This window comes from Lissotriton vulgaris, chromosome 7 (assembly GCF_964263255.1).
Source record: "Lissotriton vulgaris chromosome 7, aLisVul1.2, whole genome shotgun sequence".
Taxonomy (NCBI): Eukaryota; Metazoa; Chordata; class Amphibia; order Caudata; family Salamandridae; genus Lissotriton; species Lissotriton vulgaris.
The window spans coordinates 1,049,601,497-1,049,624,771 of NC_141695.1; positions in this window are offsets into that span (position 1 = coordinate 1,049,601,497).

Here is a 23,275-nt window from a genome sequence, read left to right on the forward strand (position 1 = left end):
TGAGTATGGTAAACTGAGCTGGTAATCCGCAAGCACCATCAGTATTTCTTTGGTAGCAGAGTAGTGGTTAGGGTTTAGTTAAGATAAGTAGTTAGTTGTGTATTGTTTATATTTGTTTTGTATTAAATTAATGTATTGACCAAAACCTGTTTGTATTGTTTTATGTTGTTTGGAAGCCCCGGGGACATTGAATAGTGGATGTTAAATGGAAGCCACACTGCAGTGAGGTTACTTGCCTGATGAAGTAAGTGCGTAAAGTTAGGTAGGACTTTAAACACTAGTTAGGGATTTTCTTGTGTAAAAGTGAGATTAAGTGATAGCAAAGGAGTTCGCTGGTGAAACTTTGGCCTTATATCACCTAGAAAGGGTAAGCCAGAAGGAGTAACAGGTTCTTGAATGCTTGTGTGAAGAGTAAGCGGAAGAGGTTTTACTCGTAGTATGTGAAGAGTAAACGAAAGGGTTTTACTCGCAGTGTGAGAAATTGTCTTTTCTTTTAATTTAGTCAATTATGCACAGTAGCACATGTTTTTATGTTGTTAATTAATGAATTATGCATTTAAAAGTGAAAAGAAATTGAGTTATCGTTTTACCTTGCAAAGGAAGAAGTCAGTCGCTGGTGCTGCACTGGGATTGGTTGAGGCAGCGGGTGTGTAGCTGAGCTAATATTGTAAAGGAGGAGTGAGTGCAGAGCGTGAGAACTCATCTCATGGGAAAAGCAGCGCAACCATTGGTTGAATTTATTTGAAATTTAGATGTTGATTGTGTAGGAGAGTAGGGTCTGCAATCCTATGATCACCCCAGATTTTTGCTTTTTGCTTCACTGATTTACGACTTCTCTGGCTGTGGGCCTGCTAATCAGACCCACAGCCTAGCTGTTCTCTCACTAAATTGACACGTGTACCTTAGGTGCATATACCAATTGGTACTGGGCCACCTTATCAGACCCTGTAACTCAGGGCATAAGTGTACCCAGGGCCTACCAGGGGCTGCAGCATGTATTATGCCACCCCTGGCTGGCCATCTAAATCTGACACAACTGGCTGCACGACAGCTGGGGCAAAGTGGTGTAATCACCCTTTGCTGTAGATATAGTATACCTATATCTAACCCTCAAATGGACACATGTATTCCTATCAGTCACTCCTATGGCAGGCCTTGACAATCCTGAAGGCAGAGTGCTTGGAATTATGTGAGATGGTGCTCTGGCATGAGCTGGGCCCATTTTCAGCGTGCGGAACCAAGTCCTAATAGCTGTTCCATGATAACGCGTACCATATACTCTTAAGTGCATTATAATCCTCGCGGTTATATGCCAACTCTGGTATCGCTTTATCAAAACATGTCGAGTAAGGTGTCATACGAATTGGAATACTAACCCCTCACCAATTCTGGCGACGGGGTTAGCATTCTACCCTTCTAGAGCAGGGGTCTTCAAACTGTGGGGCGCGACCCCCAGGGGGGCCGTGGAGTGATGCAAAGGGGGTCGCGCCTTCACAGTGTCACTTCTGCCCTGGCCTCCAGGGCTTCAGCCCCCCTCCTCCCCCATACTGTTTCTCAGCCCAGCTGCAGTGCAGCTCGCTCCTGGGGCCTTGGCTGGGCAGTGTCTGGAGTCTTATCTCGGCCCGAGTTTTTCACAGGTCTTTAAAGACCATTTACATATTTACATGCCTTTGTTAACTGATTACCAAAGCTTAGTTTTTTAATGGTTCCAGTACCCCCTGGGCCCCCACACTGCCTATTCCTTACATTTGTATTTTTACACTTACTGCTGTAGTGTGAGAATGCATTTAATGAAAAGAAATATAAAGTTGGGTTGCCAAAAGAAACATGCCTGCTATGTGTTGTTTAAAGATCCCGCAGAGACCTGCTCTTGATACTAAATTGAGTTATAAATAAAAAGTATGTATTAATTAGTGATGTGACTTTTCTGTCTTTATTCTCTTTAATTATTAGTCATGGATCATTGAGGCATCCGTAGAACACAATTAAAAGTGTTTTCTATTTATATTTGCTGTTCTAAATATTAACAGATAAGTGCAAAAAATACAGCTGTAGGTGACTGCTTATTTCTGGGCCATCAAAATAATGAGCTGGTAACCCTAATCATTAGACTGGAAGTTTGTTGCAGGATCAGCACATTATTTATTTCCTCCACCCTCGAACCCTGATTAATGCCATTATAGCAATATTTTAACTTATATCTGAAACCCTACAATTCAAGTTTCTGGGAATGCACCCTGCTTTCCAGCAACTCACTTCCCATTCTCGCCTTCACTTTCACGTTCACCCTGCACTCCCAGCGATCACAATGCACTCGTACTGATCACAATGCACTCACACTATTCACCCGCTCACCCTGCACTCACACTGATCACCATGCACTCACAATGATCACCATGCATTCACACTGTTCACCATGCACTCACAACATTCACCCGCTCACCCTGCTCTCACAGTGATCACTCTGCACTAAAAAGTTGCTTGCATTGTTCACTCTGTACTTCACCCTGCAGTCACACGAGCACACTTCTCACCCTGCACTCATGTCACACTCCACTCACCTGTCCCCCCCTTACTGCTCAATCTGTAGCTCACTCAAACAAGGCCATCACTAACCATGCACTAATTCGTCCCACTCTGCACTTACAGCAGCACCAAAATTCATATGGTCACCTCACTCACCCTGCAGTCACTCCTTTTACCCTACTCTCACACTGTTGCATTGCTCACCGTGCAGTCACATGGGCACTCTTGTCACCCACATAGTGCAGAAGGTTAAAGTGCCTGGTACAAAGAAGATGCACCATGCACATCACAGAACTGAGTGTGAGTAAACTATGAGTACCGCTATAAAAAAATGAAATGTTTGTCAGACAGGTGCTTTAGAGAGAGGAGGTGTATTGTTGGTGAGCGGTAGTGAGGGAATTCATGGAGAAGTTGGAAAGACTTTTGCACCGTGTGCGACCAGTGCTTGGACAAGCCCTGGCTGGGAGTGTTAACCCCCCCCACCACGAAGTTCGGGTCTAGTGGATCCCCTGCTTCTGCCTATTATTTACATTTGTAGGGCGCTACTGTTACCAAAAGGTGTCCTGGGGCCAATAACCATCTGCCTGCAATGTGAGAGCGGGATCCAGGGTTGGGAGAGGAGAGAAGAGAGGGATGGAAGGAAGGGGGTGAGAGGAAAGGGGCATGGGTAAACTGCTTAACTCTGCACAAGACCACCATGGTTTGAATGCACCCTTGCTGCTCCCGGCCATGGCCAGGTGAGCTTCTAATGTGGCATTGCGTATTCCTGCGATTGGGAGGCCCTTCACAGAGGTTGACTAGACATCTTTCTGATGTTAATTGCTGTATTTTGGTTATAAACTGGTACTGATGGGGTGAAATCTTTCCTCAGTATTACAGTGTTTAAAAATATTCGAAATAATAAAGCAATGCTACCCCAAAATACGCATCACAGAACATTATTTACATTTTCTACTCACACAATTTAGTGAAGCCTATCGCATAATTTGGTCCTCACCTTCCTCATAACCTAGAGGTTTAGAAATTTTTGTCAGGAGGGGGTCCTTACACTTGAAAATGTTGACAGGGGGGTCTCGGCATCCAAAAGTTTGAAGACCTCTGTTCTAGAGGGACACGACATGTATGTAACTGTGAACCCCGGTTAAAGTTAACTCGAGCCTCAGCATCACAAAATGGATGCTGCCACCACAGACACAAGTCTGACCTCCTGCTGCTGGGAGTCCTTCCAGCGAGGAGAGCTTGGACAAAGGGTTTCCTGTCAGGGGCGGTGCTAGCACCATCCCAGACAGGGTTTTGTGTATCCTGGGTAGGCAGGGCTTTAGAGGAAGGTGACTGCAAGTGGCACCCCGGTGCTCACTATGCATAGGCCGGCTTGAACCAGTTCCAGGGGCACACCAGCCCCTGAGCTGGGGAAAGTCCGGCATGGGAGAGGGGTGTAACCACCCCCCTTCCTGGTCCCACCCATGGGCAGGACCTAGTCGCGTACCAGCCCCTTTCTTTAGAATAAAGGCAGGAGCGGGGACCCTTCCAAATTAGATCATCTTTGAATCCTGAAACTACTTTCTACGAAAGGAACTCAAGACTTCTTCCTAAGATTTCTCCCTTGTGACTAAGGAGTAGTCACCCTGCACCCGCAGGCACCATCCAAGCATCGCGGTTTGCTGTAAGTCTCTCCTCCGGATCAAGACTGCCCAGCTCGACGAGAACCGGCTTCCCTGGCACCTCTGACCTCTACCGGCATCATCAGCCCAGCTGAGATTCGTGGGTGTGACGAGACCTCGAGGGACCGGCCATCTTCAAGGCTGCACGACGCTTGCCCAGCACAACCGCCGAGGGATCCTCGAGTGAGTGCTTTGGGGTTTGAGAAGCCCTAACCCTGAGCAGCTCCAGCACCGAAGTCCAGCCCCCCAGCATCCACGAGATCTGCGTGGGGCCCTTCTGCTCTTTGCTGCTCACTGCGTTGTCCGGCTACTTGCCTGCTGGCTTGTGGCCCTCCTGACGACGCACCACGACGACAACACCGCTGGTCTGGTTGCTCCAGACTGGCCCTTGCTCCCCTCCAACAGAGGAGCACCCCGGACTCTCCTGGTCCACTCCAGACGCCATTTTGAGTCCACCGCATGGGCTTGCATTTGCCAAGAGTTGTTGCCCCAATCCTGGGTCCAGCTACGTCGACAGCAGATACCTTCATGGGACAGCTCGCACCTCCATCCTGGTCGCCGACAACACCTCCTGGTCCGAGAGACTGCAGAGCCCAGCGTCGCCCACTCACCAGGTCGAGGTGACTTCGTCCGGTGCCATCCTGGTGCCCATCTAATCACTGGCTAGTGATTCAGAACTTGGTCCCCTCTGCTTACAGGTCTCCTTCTTCACCGATCCAGGCTTGGATCCCATCAAACTTCATCACTGGTCGCCTGCCAGCAACTTCTTCTTTCAGGCTCCATAGACTGCAACGAGGATTCCCGACGTCTTTTCAGACCTATGCAGCCGCAGCCCCTGGGCTAGGTAACCTGAGCATTTCGGTGCTCCAGCATAGCTTAACTATTTAAAGGTCCAGATCCTTTTTCGTTTCAGCTCTACCTAGTCGGATTCGTCCGATAACACTAACTTTCCGAAATCTAGCATCCATAGACTTTGTCCCGCATCCCGCGTGAGAGTGCACACTCTGCACCTGATCTCCCTAAGCCTCCTGCTCAGTGGCGGTGCGTCCATTGGGGGCGTTGGGGCGTTGCCCCACTAGCCATGGACGACCGCACTACATCAATACAAGCATTTGAGAATGTTTTCTCAAAGGCATTCTGTCTGATTAAATTTCTGAGCGCACTGCGCGCTACCGGCCGGGACAAGCCCGACAGAATCGGGCATGGTATATGGAAGTGGGCCGTGGTGGGTGGGGGCGGGGCTGCGGCAGAGTGACAGGCAGCGCACAGGCAGAGGGAGCAGTGTCGGAGAGTGAGACTCAGACAACGCATGTGGAATGAAGGAGTACTCACAATTTTGACTGGCCCGCGCATGCGCTGCAGTGGTAGACCTTCCCTCCCCCCCTCTTTAGCACAGGCACTGTCAGGCAGGGACCCGGGGTCCCCGGTCTCTAAAAGGGCAGATAGTGTCCTGCTCGTAGCCCAATCCTGGTGCAGTGTTGCTGGTAACGCTGCGCCAGGATTGGCTGCTGCAGCAGGATGGTGCCGCGTGTGGGTGTTGGTTGGCAGCTGAGGGGCCGCACTGTATGGCCAATCACCATATGGCTATATCCAGCCATATCGAGGTGATTGGCCATTTGAACGCTGTCTCGACGTCACCGCGCATGGCGCGTGCCAGAACACAACTACAACAAGTAAGTAGTAGTAAGTGAAAGTAGACTCTAGAACTAAACACAGAGTCAACGCGTGAGTGACCAGTTCCGCTGCTCCGCAGTTCGTCGTCGTTGTGGTGTGCTCCTGCCTGCTGCTGCCGACCAGTGCAGTTGTGTTGTGTGCCCAGTCAGTGCCCAGTTGCTATGGGGGTCCGGACCACGTAAGTTTTTTATAGTGACTGTGCCCGTGCGTGCCGCTAGCCAAAGTGTCAGTGTGGCCCTCGCCTGAGTGTGGCTCGTCGGTGGCCCGTGGCCGTGTTTGCAGTCTTGAACTGTTGATCTCAGGGGGACTCGCGGGCAGGGTCAGGAGGGCAGCTTCATTGAGTTGGGGGTGTTGGGGGGGCTTACGGGCACGTCCTGAGCTTGAGTCGAGGAGCAGCGCTGCAGACCCCGGCTCTGTGGATTTAGCTGGAATAAGCAATGCACAGCACGGATTGTGCGCTCCGAGCAGATCTCACTGCGAATGCTGGCTGCTCAAATTTTCGAATCACACTCGCATGTATTTCCACCAACACCTGAACACCCTTTAAGCACCGGGGACAGAAAGTGCAGGGGGTTCGGACCCGATATTCTTACTTTTGTTGGTGTGGCTGGGCTGGCATCTTTAGATTTGTGTGCAGTGATGGAAAAAACATGTATTTAATTTGAGCACAGTCATTCACAGAGTGTGATAACTTTGTGCGTGTTTAAAAATGAAGCGATGCTTGCTCGGCCCAGATTTGTGTTTACATCAGCTAAGTTTTTGTATTAAATTGTGCTTTAAAAGACCATGGTTTCTGGTAGGCCAATTAACATGCAAGGCATTGTTTACTAATATATGGCAGTTTACATACACGAGTCTCAGAGTTTTAAATGGACATAGAAAAGTGCAGGTGCTCACATTTCGATTACCTGTCTGCTACTGAGAAGTGCCACTCTCCCATTAAATGTATTGCAAGGGTGCTGAGAAGTGCATACATAGAGTGTTAAATTACTCAGTAGTGCCTATTGTGACACGACCCCATGTTATTCCTTCAGTTCCTGTACATTGATGGAACGGTCCGATGAATCAGCCTTTTAACACCAGGCCCCGCGCACAGAAACATTGAAATGGGTGGAATGCGTCCCTGTGTTATGCAACTGGTGCTCGTGTAAGCCGTTCCCTCGGGTTTGTTTTCTCTTGATGTGGTGAGCGCTGCCTATTATCAGACTCCGTGCCTTGAAGCCCTCAATATTATTGGCTGGGAGAGGATGGGTCATTACAGACCTGCTGACTATGGAAGTAGGCAATCAGATTGGAGTCCCGGCACCGGATCAGCACCCTGTGATTCCAGGCAAATCGCTTCATCGTCCCTTGTTCACAATTTGAATGCGTCCCTGTGTTATGCAACTGGTGCTCATGTAAAAAGCTCCCACAAGTTTGTTTTTACTTGTTGTAGTGAGCAGTCCCGGCACGGCTCAGCACCCTGTGATTCCAGGCAAATCGCTTCACCTTCCCTTGTTCACAATATGAATGCGTCCCTGTTTTATGTAACTGGTGCTCATGTAAGACGCTCCCTCTGGTTTGTTTTCTATTGACGTGGTGAGCACTGCTTGTGCTCAGACTCAGTGCCCTAGAAGCCCTCCATGTTATTGGCTGGGACAGGATGGATTACAGAGCTGCTGACTTTGGAACTATGCAATCAGATTCGAGTCCCGGCATCATCTCAGCACTCTGTGATCCCAGGCAAATCACTTCACCTTCCCTTGTTCACAATATGAATGCATCCCTGTCTTATGTAACTGGTGCTTTTGTAAAAAGTTCCCACAAGTTTGTTTTCATTGATGTGGTGAGCGCTGCCTGTGCTCGGACTCAGTTCCTAGAAGCCCTCAATGTTATTGGCTGGGAGATGATGGGTCATTACAGAGCTGCTGTCTGTGGAACTAGGCAATGAGACTGGAGTCCTGGCGCCGGCTCAGCACCCTGTGATTCCAGGTAAATCGCTTTACCTTCCCTTGTTCACAATATGAATGCGTCCCTGTATTATTTAACTGGTGCTTGTGTAAAGTGCTCCCTCTGGTATGTTTTCTCTTGCTGTGGTGAGCGATGGCTGTGCTCAGACTCAGTGTCTAGAATCCCTCGATGTTATTGGCTGGGAGAGGATGGGTCATTACAGAGCTGATGACTTTGGAACTAGGCAATCAGACAGGAGTCCTGGCGCTGGCTTAGCACCCTGTGATTCCAGGCAAATTGCTTCACCTTTCCTTGTTTTTTCAGTGGATGGACGCTTCAGTAAAGGAGGCCTCAAAACCAACCAGACACATTAAAAGCAGGGGATGTGCTGGACTAAGACCCCTCTTTGGATATTTTCCCCGGGGGAATCCTTTAAAATGTTAGTGTCACAGAAGGCCTCGGATCAGAACCAGATGCAATCAAGCAAAATAACATTCTAGAATGCTTCTATTTGACTGTGACCCAGTATTGGATGAAGAGCGCTAGATCTGCACTCTTTCTCTCACGCAGAATTACATACCAGAATCTCATTCTCCCCTAGCACCCGAGACTCTGCACACACACTGAGGCCACCTAGGACAAGTTCCTACACTGTAGCAGTCTAGCCCCGGTCCAAATTAAGATTTGATGAGTGCTGATGGAGTGCTTTCAGCATGCTTGTTGGAGCTCATCCTCAAACCCATACACCTCTGCCCTCTCTGACGTCATAACACCTAGGGGAATGAATGGGAGAGTGCTAGTAAATCCAGCTCTGACTCCCACTGACCCCTCGCATCACAGGGAGGGGCAGCGTGATGTCAGAAGTGGAGGAGGCATCACTACTTACTCCCTCGGGACTCTACAGGGCCTATGCCTTTAATTTAAAGCCTCTGACAGGCCCAGATACCGTTACAAGCAAGACACTCATGACACACACTAGACACTCATGACACACACACACACACACACACACACACTCCACACACACACTCCACCTCACTCTCCCTCTCTTATGCTTTCACTGTGCACCAAACATTTGTAAAGCCAATAGGTTTGGCACTCACACTTGAGCACTAATGATAGCAATACAAAATACTTGCTGCAGTGCAAAACAATTAAAATAAGGGTTCCTTTGTGTACATAATGTACTAAGGAGAGCGATTTTAACATAGGGTGGCACGTACTTTTCAGAAGTAAAATAGTCCCTCGTGTTCCAGGTCTCGCATTATTAAAGTTTGAGGTATTGGCATTGTAAATGACAATGCCTTTTATTCATTTGCATTGGTGTGTAAACAAGCGATTTGTACTTATAGTCCATGCTTATGAGAAGCAAGGCTGGCAGTCTCTTTTACTGCCAGCCTTACTCATCGTAAGCAAGGAGTATACATTCAAAGTGCGTGTTTATGCACCGATTGCAGGTTTTAAAAACAAATGAATAAAAGGCATGGTCATTTACAATGCCAATAGCTCAAACTTTAATAATGCGAGACCTAGTGCATTGTAAATGCTTGCTTTTTAAATGTATTTACTTTTGGGGAAATCGCACCTGACTAAGTTATTTAAAAGAGTGACCATGTTTGATGTGTCTTTATCTACAAGATGCTCAGCAACTTTCTGAAGAAGCAGGGGGAGTTCCTGGGAGAGCTGCTCGGGGAGAAATCTTCGGGGACGTGGTGGTCCTTTTTCCCCGGCAGCCGAGGAAGCTCCAGTTGGACTGTTCGAGATGCATCTAATGCATTATATGTTCCTTGAAGTTGAACCGAGGGAACAGGGATGATATGATTCACATGATCATCCCTGTTCCTGATGTGAAAGAGGTCAACCGTTGCCCACAGCAATTTATTTCAAGCAGCAGAAATGCTCTCCAGTGAGTGCCACCGCCCCCTCCGCTGCCCTCATGTTTGTTTTCGTGTTGGCACCAGCCCTGTCTCAGCAGACACACAATCTGACAATACATCCAAGGCAAGCAGAACTTGAACTCTATCCAGCGCCTTGCCTCGAATTAAATGTCTATTTAGGTTAAATTAAACTTTGACAAAAAACGCGAGCACAAAACCGCACCAGTCACAGTGACCGCTGCAGCCACCCATAAGTCTAACTTTTATTCTAGTGACTGTAATCATGTCTCTTCACTGCCTGAAGAGAAGAATGTGCATTGTTTGACTTTAACATAGTTTCATCCCTGTGCAGCCTTGGCTGAATGAATGAATATCCTCATTAATTTGTCTGATTTTAATACTAATGCATGGGCTGATGCGTCCTTTAATGCAGCCTGCAGAGCAGCATTATTATCCACTGATTAGCCTACCTTTAATATGTGTGATGGGCGCAATGTCCTCTCTAGACAATCTGAAGAGCAGAATACATATTATTGTTCTGTCTAAAATATTATTCATGACAGCGTTTTTCTGTGTGCCCTGCAGGGCTGCATTTATACCCAATGATTAGCACACCTTTTCTTTTACTATCTGGGCACACTACTGTCCCTTTGCATCCTGAAAACATGATTTGCTATGCATTGTTTTGTTATTTATTGATAATACCCTTCCTGTGCAGCCATCATATAATTAATATCGATTGATGCATCTGAGTAAATGGGCATACCGCTCCAGTGCAACATTAAGCCTCATTGGTCACTCGAATATTCACAGCCCTTTACCACGAAGGGGCACCACGCCGGCCAGTGCAGCCCGAAGAGCGAATAAATATTCATGGTTTAGCCAACTTTATTCATGAAGGAGTGGGGCGTCCTGCACATCAGCGTTAATATGCATTGATTACAATAGCTTTCATTGGCTGCACACACTGATTTTCATACGAGAACATGTAATAATCATTGATTAGCCTTCAATATTAATGATGACGCACACTGTCCTAGTCATTCATCCAGGGTATCCTGCAGTACAACATTAATATTAATTGAATAGCTTGACTTTTAGTACTGACGACGAGGCCCAGTGTCATCTCCAGCCGATGGGCAGCTTCGATATTCATCCTTGCATGAGTTTAAATGGATTATTAATGGAGGGGCCCTCCATTGCTTGCAGAGCCGCATTAATAATCATTCATCCATTAGTTTAACTTTTATATTGATGAAGAAGCAGTGTGTACTACAGCACAGCATGCAAGGCAGCATTATAATCATTCATTCATTAGCTTACATGTAAAATTAATAGAGGGGCGCACTGTTCACCCTTGCAGCTTGCAGAGCAGCATTAATATAGGCCTTTCATTAAGTTAAAGCCATTTGCTTTGCTATACAATACCATTAGCAAAGCAAATGCCTTTAACTTAATCAAAGGCGCGACCTATTACATTTTCAATGCTTGGGTAACAGACTGATCGCAGCCCTTTAGTAAAAATATATCAGGCCCAAACATGTACCTGATGCAGATCACAAAATGCTGTAAATAGGTCAGTGAGTCACTGCATTTGTCAGAGAAATCATTTTGTCACTTGCAGTTCGTAAGTTAAAATCCTAACATACAACAGTTAGCTATTGAATACTGCAAGGTAAAAATGGTACCGTTATGTTTCACCCCCCCAGTCTTTGTTTGATTTACCCAATGTCTCAAAAATAAATTGTTATATTTTTATTTACAGCACCTGGTAAAAAAGCCTGACAACCTGAACCTGTTTAGTTGGTTCTTTTGTTGTTTGCAGTTTAAATCAAAACAATATGTGAGGTTCTCAGCATTGTATCTTGAAGTCTGTTATGAAGCTCTGTGGTTATACTGAATAAGCAGCTACCTATGTTATATGACAGCTCTTTAATAATGTAATACCTGCACTTTCACAATTGCTTTATTAACCTTCTGGCTTTCTCAAATTTGCTTGAAAATGCACCATTTTGCCACGATTTTTTCAAAATTTTCTCGGGGGGAAATCCCCCCGAACCCTCCTTAGGGGGTTCGGGCTCGCTCGCTACGCTCGCTCGCTACGGTGCAGTATGATTATCAGTTTCCGCCCCACCACTTTCAAATGTCACCAGCCGCCACTGTCTGCATTGTAACCTATAATCCTGTGCTTCTGCCCTTTTTTCGCTTTCCTACACAGACTGCGCTCACCTGCTTTCTGCCCTTTTGTTTTTAGGTCTTGCCTGAGCCAATGCGCTTGCGCATTGCTCCGGCGAGATTATAGTAAGGGGAAAAGAACACCCTACCAAAACGGCGGATTAGACACAGTTCATGTGATTTATGCGCGTGCACACACCAGCCACGTCACACACCACCATTTGTCTGTGCCTCGCATCAGAATTCAAAGGCTGCCGCTCCCCCCCAATCAGACTTCACGGGCTGCCGCTCTGCGCCCTCCCATCAGACTTCAAAGGAATGCGCTCCCGCTCCACCCCCCCACAGCAAAGCCGAGAGCTTGTTTTGCTTCTGTGCTTGCATCTTCCTTCCTTGTTTTTTTAGCCTTTCCTCGCTTCAGCCCCTCCACCCTCTGCTACGGAGCACACGTAACTTGTTTGTTCCTGTTAAGATGGTGCTGTAGAAAGTAAACGCTCATGTTTCGTAACTGCTTGGCTAATACAGCGGTAAAATACAATTATGTGACTTTTACCCTGATTCGGTAACTTTTGTAATTTTATTTTTCTGTGCATGATAAACAAGCAAAGGATTGAAAAATGGCTGGAATAAACAATGATTTTATGTCTGCTCTAGTAAACTAAGTCCTCCTTAAGGTCCAAGCGTGCGTTTAAATGCTGAAAAGTGTTCTTTTATTTTTAATTATTGTTTTCTCGTTTGCCTCAAGATGTGCACTTGAGAACACAACCAGTCCGTAATATATAAAAAATAAGGTAGCCATTGTTTTTCTTAGGAGCCCAGCGACGACGTTGTTGAATGACGAGGTTGCTAAATACCACCGCTGCCCAGTCTTGCTCCCACCTCATGCCTCTTTCTTCAGGGAGCCCATACTTTGTGTCTCTATATAACACTCTTCCACTATGCCCCACATCATCGCTTGATCAACCACGTCATTTGATTGCTCTGTGTCCCTGTCCCTCCCCTCTTATCTGATTTCCCCCAATCCCCTCCATGTCTTTCTCCCGCGGGGCATGCTGTGGAATTTATGTTAATACCCCCCGCAGGACGCGCAAGCCGCCTCTTCTCACACCCTGGCACCTCAAAAGGTCTGAGAAATGCCAGATATCTAAAGTTAGTGGCACCGCCCCCAGACTCCCCCACTGATTCCAGGCCCCCATTCTCCCAGCGCACACAGGGGAGCAGGCTGCGGTGGTGACCTCAGGGTTAAGCAGCCTGCTTTCCTTACTCACATGTGTGAGCAGTGGCTGCAATACTTCACCGCAGGGAGTTGAGAAATAAGGAAATGTGCTGTGTAACGCCCATCCTAAACACTTTAATGCCACGCGTTTGCGCCTTCCCCCTGTGCAACCCCCCTCCCCATCACCCCAGCTACGTAATTTATTAAGACTTAGCATTCTCGCTTTAAGGATGGCATGTTACCTAAAATCCTGACGACTTTCAGAACCACATCCATGTGTGAGCACAAGAAACAAAAAATTTGTTCTGCAATCGCTTGCTTTTTTTGTGTCATGGTGTGTCTGACACTGCCGCTAAATATTCAAACATGCATCTTATAAACAGTTCACTGCATTCTTTATAAATTGAATTTCAATAAATCAGAAGTGGAAATTATGCAGCCCGGTTTCTAAACGCATCCGGTGCAACAGGAACCTACTTGAAAGGCTTCCTCTATTAAATAATCTTTCAGTGACCTTGTGCAATATTTGATAATGGACAAAAGTTGTCAATCATAGAAGAAATGCATCACAACCATTTCCTCGGGGTGCTTGTATAAAAACAGAAATAATCGTAAATATTAGTGATGTTTAGGATAAGCATCTATGTTTACTATACTATCAGAACACCATGCCTAGAACTGGCTACCTTTTCCTTCCAGCCACAGACATGTTATGTACAAAGGCTGCAGACATCCTTTCCCTGGAATTTCAGATCACTCCCCATTCATATTCAGAGTGCGTGGTGCATGATCAATGCGCAATGCTAAAAGTTTTTAATGCAAGGACTGAAAACCTACATTGAACTCAATGTTGATTCAGTGGAGTCCATAGCTACAGTGTGGGTTGCAGGGACAGTCACCCTGTGTGGCAAGGCAAAGATCTTGTTGAGGAGAAAGGACAGGGAGAAAGATCAAAAGGTGTCTGGGATGTAGGCTTGGATTCTTGCACTTGAGAGTGAATATCTTACTAAGACAGAGAAGATAATTTAGTGACAATTGGTGAAGGATAGGACATCACTGTATCAAATATGTATAAAGGAAATCCTGGCAGTGCTTTGTTGCCTCAAATAGACATATCTATGAATGGGGCAACAAACCTGGGAAGTTGCTCCATTCACAGGGGAGCAAAGATGGCCCATGTTCACACTAGAGAGGACTGAGGCGGGTATTGAGGATATAAAAACCAAGAAAGGCACTGGGTTCAGATAGGTTCCTGCTTCAGTATTATACCAAATGTAGACAAAATGTTAAAAAATACAAAGGACACAGAGACAGCAAATTTTGATGGAGTGTCTTTACTACAACCCCCTTAGTATTAAAAAATAAGTGTCACAAAAACGAACAGGTAGTCAAAAACAACCATATCAATGCACATTTAATAAACACAATTAAGAGCAGATCAAACAAATCAACAGACGTTGTCCACAGGGAAGAGGGGCCTCTGCAAAAATAGAAACTCAATTTGAGAGCATTAAATCACAGATAACTTGTTACAGGAAGACTGAGATATTTCCCAGCAAAAAAGAAAGAAATAACCTAAGTTCAGTGTATGGCACCCACAGTGTAGAACATACAGTGGGTAAAGTTTGACACAATCCCAAAGAATCACCCACACCACCAAAAACAGATAAACAAACAAGGATTACTTTCCACTCCTAATAGAGATGGTTTAATCTTTTTTTTCTAAAGGGGTGCTTGAGGAAGTACGACTATAAGTGTTGAAAAAAGAGGTGTATGTAGTGTCTTGTGAGTAAGAGATGACGGGACCCTTTTGGTTCCTGATGGACTCCATAGAACAGTGTTGTAAGTACGTGGGTGATAAAATTCATGATGTAGAAGTTCAGTTTAGGTTACACGCTGATGAATAAAGATTTATAATACGAAGCTCTGTGTGTGACATGATCATTTGCATGTACTCGGGCTGGGTAGAACGCTACAACTGGCTAAGAGATAGGGGTTAACTTAAACTCAGCGACCTGAAGAATGAAGATTACTTTCTCAGAGAGTTTGCCATGGTCTAGCAAATTGCTTGTGTGTGCCTCGGTTGAAGCGAGAATCGATGGTTGGCGTATGTGGAGTCAAAGCTTCAAACCAGCGAGTGCTAGGCCTGTGAGGAAAGGGAAGGTCTTAAAGAAAGTTTGTTTGTCGTCAGCTAGAAATTTGCTGATGAAGTTGAGACAGGAGGTACTGTGCCACAATGCGACATAGAGCCGTCATTCATACAGTACGACAACGCTAAAGGCAGGGACAACCAGGTATAGAGAAGTGCTAAAGGCTGTGATAGCCGATTTCAAGGAAGCACTAAAAGCCAGAAAAATTCTGACCAAGAAACGCACAGTTAGCATTTTCATGTGTTCCTATATGGAAAACATTTTACAGTTGTCGCGGATCATCAAGCATTGCTCGCCATTTTCGGCAATCCTAAAGCTAAATGCCCCCTCGCACTGAGAGGTGAGGGTGTGACTGCAGGAGTATGATTATACGATTGAGAATCATCCAAGATAAGATCAAAACCCTGCTGAGTACTACTACTCACATGTGCTAGTACAGTGCTGATGCTGATGCTTATGTTAACTTCATTGTGAAGTCCAGTACCCCTGTAGCCTTATCAGAAGAACAAATCATTGATGTCATGAGTAATGAAAGGGATTTGCTGGTACCCTAAGACATTATGACACACCAATAGTGGCAAAAACATAATCAACCTCTTCACGATGACCTTGCATACCAGAAATTCAAAAGTACTTTCAGTTACTCCTGAAGGCATCATCTTACGAGGGTCGATTTTGTCATACCCAAGAGTCTGAGACAGGCGGCCGTCTTAAACGAGACTCATGCCTGGTTGCATGTTTTCCCGCTGCCGAGGGCATATTAATTGATTTTGAAAGCACCCATTGTGTCGCATGAAAAGCTTATATCATGTATTAAATTAGGCGGCCATCATATAGGATGCGTCAACAGCTGCTAAATTAAGACAGAAAGTGATTTGAGATTTTAAAGACCATTGTGCATAAAAAGAAGTAAAAATGTGAATAATTTTACATGACAGTTGCACGGCTCGCTGTATGTTATGTGGACCTTTAGAGAAGAGAGGGTGGATTTCATAGTTGGGGGTTATCTTGCTCATATATGACGCTTAGGAGTGGATCACTCCACTGGCTATGGTATATAGGTCATAGAAAAGTCATCACTTATTAACTAGAGGTCCCAAGAGACGAGAGGCAGGATTTCATGGTCTCGAGTTGTCTAGCTCATTCCATGATATTTCATCGTTAAGTCTTTTTGTGTGGGTTTGCAAGTGGTACACCCAATGTTGTTCAACTGGTTGTTGGTCTTCAGAATCGTCCATCTGAGGTCATCTGGAGTATGTTTGACATACAAAAAGTGAGAGCTCATCTTTGTCATTCTGCGGTGGCAGCGGATGTTGCTGCACTGTTTGGTGATAAATACTTTGATGGTTCTGGCAGTCATTCCTGTATAGCGAAGTAGACAAGGCAGTAGATCAAGTATATGCAATTCTTAGTATTGCAATTCATGTGGCTTCTCTGGGTCCAAATGTGGGTCTTGTCCAAAGTTACTTCTTTTGATGTTTCCTCAAGGTGATATACTCCACATGAGCTACGTGGAAAGTGGCCAGTGTCTGGAGAGAGACTCCATTAAAAAAAATATATATCTTTATTAGGTTTTCTTTTTCCAGATGCAAACAAAATATTGCAAATTAGAAATGCAGGACAGCAGTTATTCATCATCGTTAGTAATCATACAGTATAAGCTGCTTATAAGCAGTTATTGCAAGCACATTTGAAACTTACACCTGCATTTTCATACATGTGTCTACTTCCTGCAAGGTGTGTGTATCCTGTTGCCTCCGTACACAGGAAAGGTGTCAAAACCCTGCATATAATTGCCATTAAGAAACCAAACTATCAATAAACAAGAATTTTAAAAAAAGAGAAGAAAAAAAACACCATCTAAAACTGTAGCCGGCTGTATTATAATGCTAACGTCTAAGCCAGAACTGGTGCCAGTGCGTTACAGCTTACACAAACAGATTGATGAGTCTAACCTTGCCATGTGTCTATGCATTGCTCAGTCACAGTATGCAACGCCTCAGGGTGCCATGTACTGCAGAGGTGGAGGGGACTTTCTTACTGTCCCCATCTACGCCACTGGGAGACAGCAAATGCTGTCTTGCAGGGCCTGACTATGTGAGGACCTTGAGCAGCTTATCCCAGGCCTGTGCAATTGGGTATTTGCGTAGCCCCGCAGTTTCCTCCCTAGGTAGTGTGGTGCTTTCCGCTTGTGCCCAAACTGTAAGGGATTGCTTCCAGCTGCGCAGCACTGGAGGATCGCTGCGCTTCCACCTCTTCTTGATGAGGCGTTTTGCTGTTATCAAACCCAGATCTCTAAACCTGGAGGGCACCTTGTTTTTCTTTGTCCGTGGGTACAGCCCCAGTATGCAGGCCTCCCAACAGGGCTGTAGGGGTGACCTAGTGCACTGTGTTAATGTTTCTATACCTGTGTGCCAGTATAATTGGAGGGAGGGACAGGATCACAGCATATATGAAAGATCAGCGCCTATTAACTTACATCTGGGGCAGGCAGAGGTGGTGAGATTAAAGTATTCATTTAGCTTATCCTGTTAGAGCTACACTCTATGAAGTATGTACGTTTGAATACGTTTGAATCTGGAGTTGCATGGTATGTAGGTGGAACCGGCAGTTATGGTATCCCACACCTGGTCCATTCATGGGCACCCCCTGTCTGTAGCCCACCTCTCACGTAGTCTCGATAATAGCTTCTGTGTATGCATAAGGAGTGCCTCCACCAACCAGTGTACCACATGTGAGCCTTCCCCCATAACGTACTGAATAACCAGGTGTGTTTGTGGCTCAGCTGTCATGTCTCCCCAGGCGGCCGACAAAGATCTTGTTATAGCGGTGTGAAGAAGAAACGGACCCGCAGGGATATCCCTTTCTAGAACCAAAGTGTTGAATGATAAGAGGGTGCCCTCCGTGTATACATCGCCCGTTACATCAAGACCTGCCTCATGCCTGGTCTGCAGTTCAGTTTCCGATATCCTGCCTCTGCGAGTGCCAAGTAATGGTATCTGCGGGGCATAAGGCGGTGTATCGCGAGTCAGATAGAGGCTTCTTCTATAGCATCGGTGGGCCAATGCAATACAAATCTGAGCCAGGCATGGGATTCGGGTAATGGGGTGAAATAAGTGGTATAGCTGGGACGGTGGCCACAGTGGCGTCATGGCAGCAGTGACTGTGTCTTCCAGTCCCTTCCCACTCATCCATTTCGTCATCCATTGTAACTGAGACGCTAGATAGTAAAGCTGCATGCTCGGAACTGCTAGGCCGCCACTACGTGCATATAGTTTGCGCAAAGCTATTCTCAGTCTGCCAGTGTTTCAGATTAAGTCCCGGAGGATACCCTCTAGGGTGCAAAAAAGTCAAACAGGCACATACACCAGGAGATTTAAGAAGTAATATAATCATTTTGGTTAAGGTGACCCGACTCATTACATTTAAGGGCAGTGTCTTCCAAAAACGTACCTGCATTCTGATCGCGATATAGCCCTCATGAGATTGCCATCTAATATATCAGCGGGGGATCTGTATATATAGATACCAAGGTATCTGAACATGGACTGGTGCCAGGACAGGGTGGCTCCATTAATGAAAACATTTATTTCAGCTGTAGTGTCAGTGAATGAGTGTACGCCAGATTTTGTCCAGTTCACTTTAAGACCTGACATTTTTTCAAATTGCTGAAATATATCTGCTATTATTGGAGGAATAGTATGTAGATCTCTTATGTACAATAGCAGGTCGTCAGCGTACAGCCAAACCACATGTAAGCCGTCTTCTAATGGTATACCCCAGTTATCTCCGCTGTCTCGCAGTAACGTCTCCATTCCGAGAGAAAAGAGCAATGGGGACAGTGGGCCCCCTTGTTTTGTCCCCCGGCGTATTCGTAAAGCGCCATAGATCAACTTTCCTGTCTTAACCCTTACTGTAGGACGCTGGTAAAGGAGATGCACCATGTGTATATAGTTTTCTCCTAAGTCATATTTGCGCAGCACTGCAGCAAGGTAAGGCCATTCTAAGGAGTCAAAAGCCTTCTTTTAATCAAGGACCAGGCATCCGTATCAAGGCCATTCACCTGGGGCATATGTTTGTATCCGAAACAGCCTCCGTATGTTAAGGGATGTACGTCTCATGGGAACAAATCCGTTTTGGTCTAGATGTATTAAGGAGCGTACTAAAGGGGCCAGACGTTTGGCTAGCATGGATGGGAATATTTTGTAGTCTGTGTTAAGAAGTGCTAGTGGGCGATATGAGCCGAGGAGTTCAGGGTCTCTGCCTGGCTTGGGCAGGGAGATAAGTGTTGCCTCATTTTGTGTGGGTGTGAGTGTAGAGTTCTCAATAGCGGCTTCATACAATTTTCGTAAGTGCGGGATAAGGAAGTCTGAATATGCTTTGTAAAACTCTGCCGGTAGGCAGTCAGGACCCGGCGATTTGCCATTGGAGAGGGAAAATATGCTGTCTCTGATTTCTTCTTGTGAAAGGGCATCATTTAGCTCCTCCTGCTGAGTGGGAGTGATGTGCAATAGGGTAAGTTCTGCGAGAAAGGACTGTATCTCAGCTGGTGTGGCCTGTATGCAGGATCCATCTGTGTGTATATCGTTGTGCCCTGTAGTTTACGTATGGATGTGATGGGTGAGGTCTCCTGTTCCTGCCGAATTAACCATGTGAGGAGTTTGCCCGCCTTGTCACCCTGATGGTGCGTCTTCGCAGAGTGCACTGCATAATTTGAGCACCGTAATCTGTCCAATAACTGAGGGTGTATCTGCGTTCCCTTGATAACCTTTGTTCTGTGCGTAACAGATCTTTTTCGAATTGTTTGCGCATACCCACTTGTGTGTGGAGACAGTGGCCCTTCACTACCACTTTGAAGGCGTCCCATTCGAAGTGAGGCGTTGAGGCTATGCCAGTGTTTTCTTTGAAATATTGATCAATGGCATTGGCCAGGGAGTCTCGAAAGGGGACGTCAAGTAGAATGTCAGGCTGCAATCTCCAGACTGGAACCGGTGGTCTACTTTGCTCCCACTCAAAGTCTACGGTGTGGGGGTTGTGATCTGAATGTGTCTGCCCCGGATAACGTGTCGAAGTTATATATGGCAGGAGAGTGTTGGAGATCATGAAACGGTCTAAGCACACATGCAGCTCATGGGCACCCGAGTAGTAGGAGTACACCTTGTCCATAGGATTTTGATGCCTCCATGCATCTGTCAGGCGCCAGTGAGTCGTCCTGTCTTGCAATGCTCGCATGGCAGTAGAGATGTTTGTGACGGTCAGGGGGGGAATGAGCGATCTAACAATATATCTAAGACACTGTTGTAGTCTCCTCCCAAGAACGTAGGGGTGTCATGCCAGGGCGCCAGTAGTTGTGAAATGGTATCTAATAATGGTCTTGCTCTGTGTTAGGGGCGTATAAGGAGGCTATCACTATTGGTCTGCCATGTAGCACACCTTTTATTACAACATATCTGCCCTCTGCATCTATTTTTGGGTCGAGTATCTTAAAAGGAACTCCCGGCCTGATCCCTAATAAGACCCCCGCGCAAACGCCGAGTGACCTGTGGCGTAGAGCTGCCCCCGCCAGTGGCGATGTAAGTGTGGCAGTTCAGAGTGGATTACATTTGTTTCTTGCAGAAGCGCTATTTGTATATGATGGCGCTTGAGATAGGAGTATATTTGATATCTACGGGCCGGTGTATGTATACCTCGCACATTCCAAGTGCCTTTTTTAACTGAGGTCATTATGCGTTAAGACTATGAGCAACAAAGGAGCGAATGTGCATTGCACTGGGGAAGAAAACTGTGCACTTGTCATGACGTATAGCACTATTGGCCCCTGCGAAGCAGTGTATTGAGGATGAATGCAACAAATTGTGTCAGATGGTGTTGTGAACAAAATGTAACAACTATACAATTCCAAAAGGGCAAACATGCAACAAGCAATCGTCTAAACTGTGTACCAAAACAACATTTACACAATAGTTGAGGGGGGTGCGCTATGCACTATGTCACTAGTAAGGAATATGAAAGATTACTTAATTGCTTCTCGGAGGGTGCTCCCCCCTGCCAGTCAGTTATATATAGGCGGGGCATGCCCTACAGTATCATAGGGCTAACACCTCCGAGCAGTGCACAAAAATTGCGCAAACACTAACATTAATGACAGTTGATATTCTCGCAACCACCACTCAACCAGTTACCGTAATACAGTTGCATTTCTAATGCGTCAGACTTACGAACAGGTGCCGCTTAGGATAACTCACTGTACAGCAAACTAAATTTGCAGGCCTTGTCAAAAGGCAAGGAGGCATCATCCAGGCGAGTCTATGTAGTAGTGTTCAAGCCACTTCGTCAGACGTTTGAGGAGTGATGTTAGGCAGATCACAGGAGTCTTGCGAGTCTTGCAAATCTTCAGAGAGTTCATCGTGGCTGGCTTGCTCATGGCGGCTCGAGGTGGAGGAGGCATCATCCGTCAGAGAGCCTGTGATGTCTGCTGCTGCCCGGAGGGCCTCTTGACGCTCATTTAGTGCTTGACTCAAGTCTGGACCTATAGGTGAAGAAGGCTGAGTTCTCCTCTGTCTTTTTTCAGCACAGCGGCAACGAGAAGATAGGCTTCTTGTGTGTGTAGTCATTGTAGCAGCAACAGCTCCATTGGACGCAGGTACATTAGCATCTAGCCATTCTGCCGCTGGTTTCGGAGTATTGAAAAAATGAGATTTCCCATTTGCGATCACTCGCAGTCGTGCCTGAAACAGCAAAGAGTAATGGAAATTATGCTGTCGAAGGCGCTTTTTGACGGACATGAAGGAAAAGCTTTGTTTCTGCGCTTTGATCGTGTAATCTGGAAAAACATTATTTTGTGATTGTCGATCTGAATGCCCTTTATTTTTCTGGTTTCATGCAGAATTGCGTCCCGATCTCTATAATTAAGAAGGCGAATTAGAAATGGTCGCCGGTTAGATCCTGTAGGCAGGGGTCTCGCTGGGACTCTGTGCGCTCTTTCCACGACAAAGCAGGGCAAAAGTGAGCTATCGGGTATCAGGGATTGGATCCAGGTCGCAATGTACGCAACTGGGTCTTTTCCTTCCTTCCCTTCCGGCAGGCCCACCACTCATACGTTGTTTCGCCGCGCCCTCCGTTCTGCATCTTCTACATTGTCCTCAAGGAATTCTACTCGGTTCAATAGGTTCTGTACTTGCTTGTCTGTAGTTGCAACTTGCGGTTTGATGTCAGCTATACAAGTTTCCACTGCAGTGGTGCGGTCAGACAGTTTGCGGTGGTCTGCATGTAGATGCGTGAGGTCAATTGCAACTTTATCACTTTTAATCTCTAAGGAGGTGCAGGTTTGAGTCACGGTTTCACTCAGTTTTTCGACTGTCGAAGCACTGCATCTAGCTTACTGGAGGTTGTGTCGTGGGAACTTGTGTTGCCATTTTGTTTGTTTTGTTTTTGAAAGACAGAGGCGAGATAAGGGTGCCACCTGCTCCTATTTTAGCGCGAGTGCCCTGTGACATGAGGTTCCAGCCGAGTATGCGTGGCGAACCCCATTATAAAACCTGCTGCTTGACCGTGGCCACCAGGTAGTTGGATGTGCAAGGTGACACCAGACGTCGAGAGGCACCAACAGGGAGCGAGCACACAGGCAGTCCCTGCACTCTGTGGCTGGGTCACAGGGTAAATTGGATACACCTATTGCTGCCTCACAAGGCTGGGAGTAATCAGGTCTGCAGTTCCAGTCCATGAAGAACTTGTTGTGTCGATGGCAGGGGGACAAGACAGTGAAGCTTCCAGGGGCACCCAGGTGTGTGATTGATTGCAGGGGTCTCCCCCCCGCCTCAGCGTATGCACAGGTCAACTCCTTACCCCGCTCATGTGACGCAGAAGGGCACTGCTAAACTCCACAGCGTCCAAACGTCGCGTTCCTGAGCAGAGGCTCGAGGACCTCACGGCGGCCCCCTGGTGCAAGTCGCCGATCCCCAGGTAGGCACCTCCTAATCTTAAAGTCTGCAATGTGGGGCAGGCAAATCAGGTGTTGGCGCAGCACAGCCACGCCCAAAGGCCGCAGGACCTCCGATGGTGGACACTTAA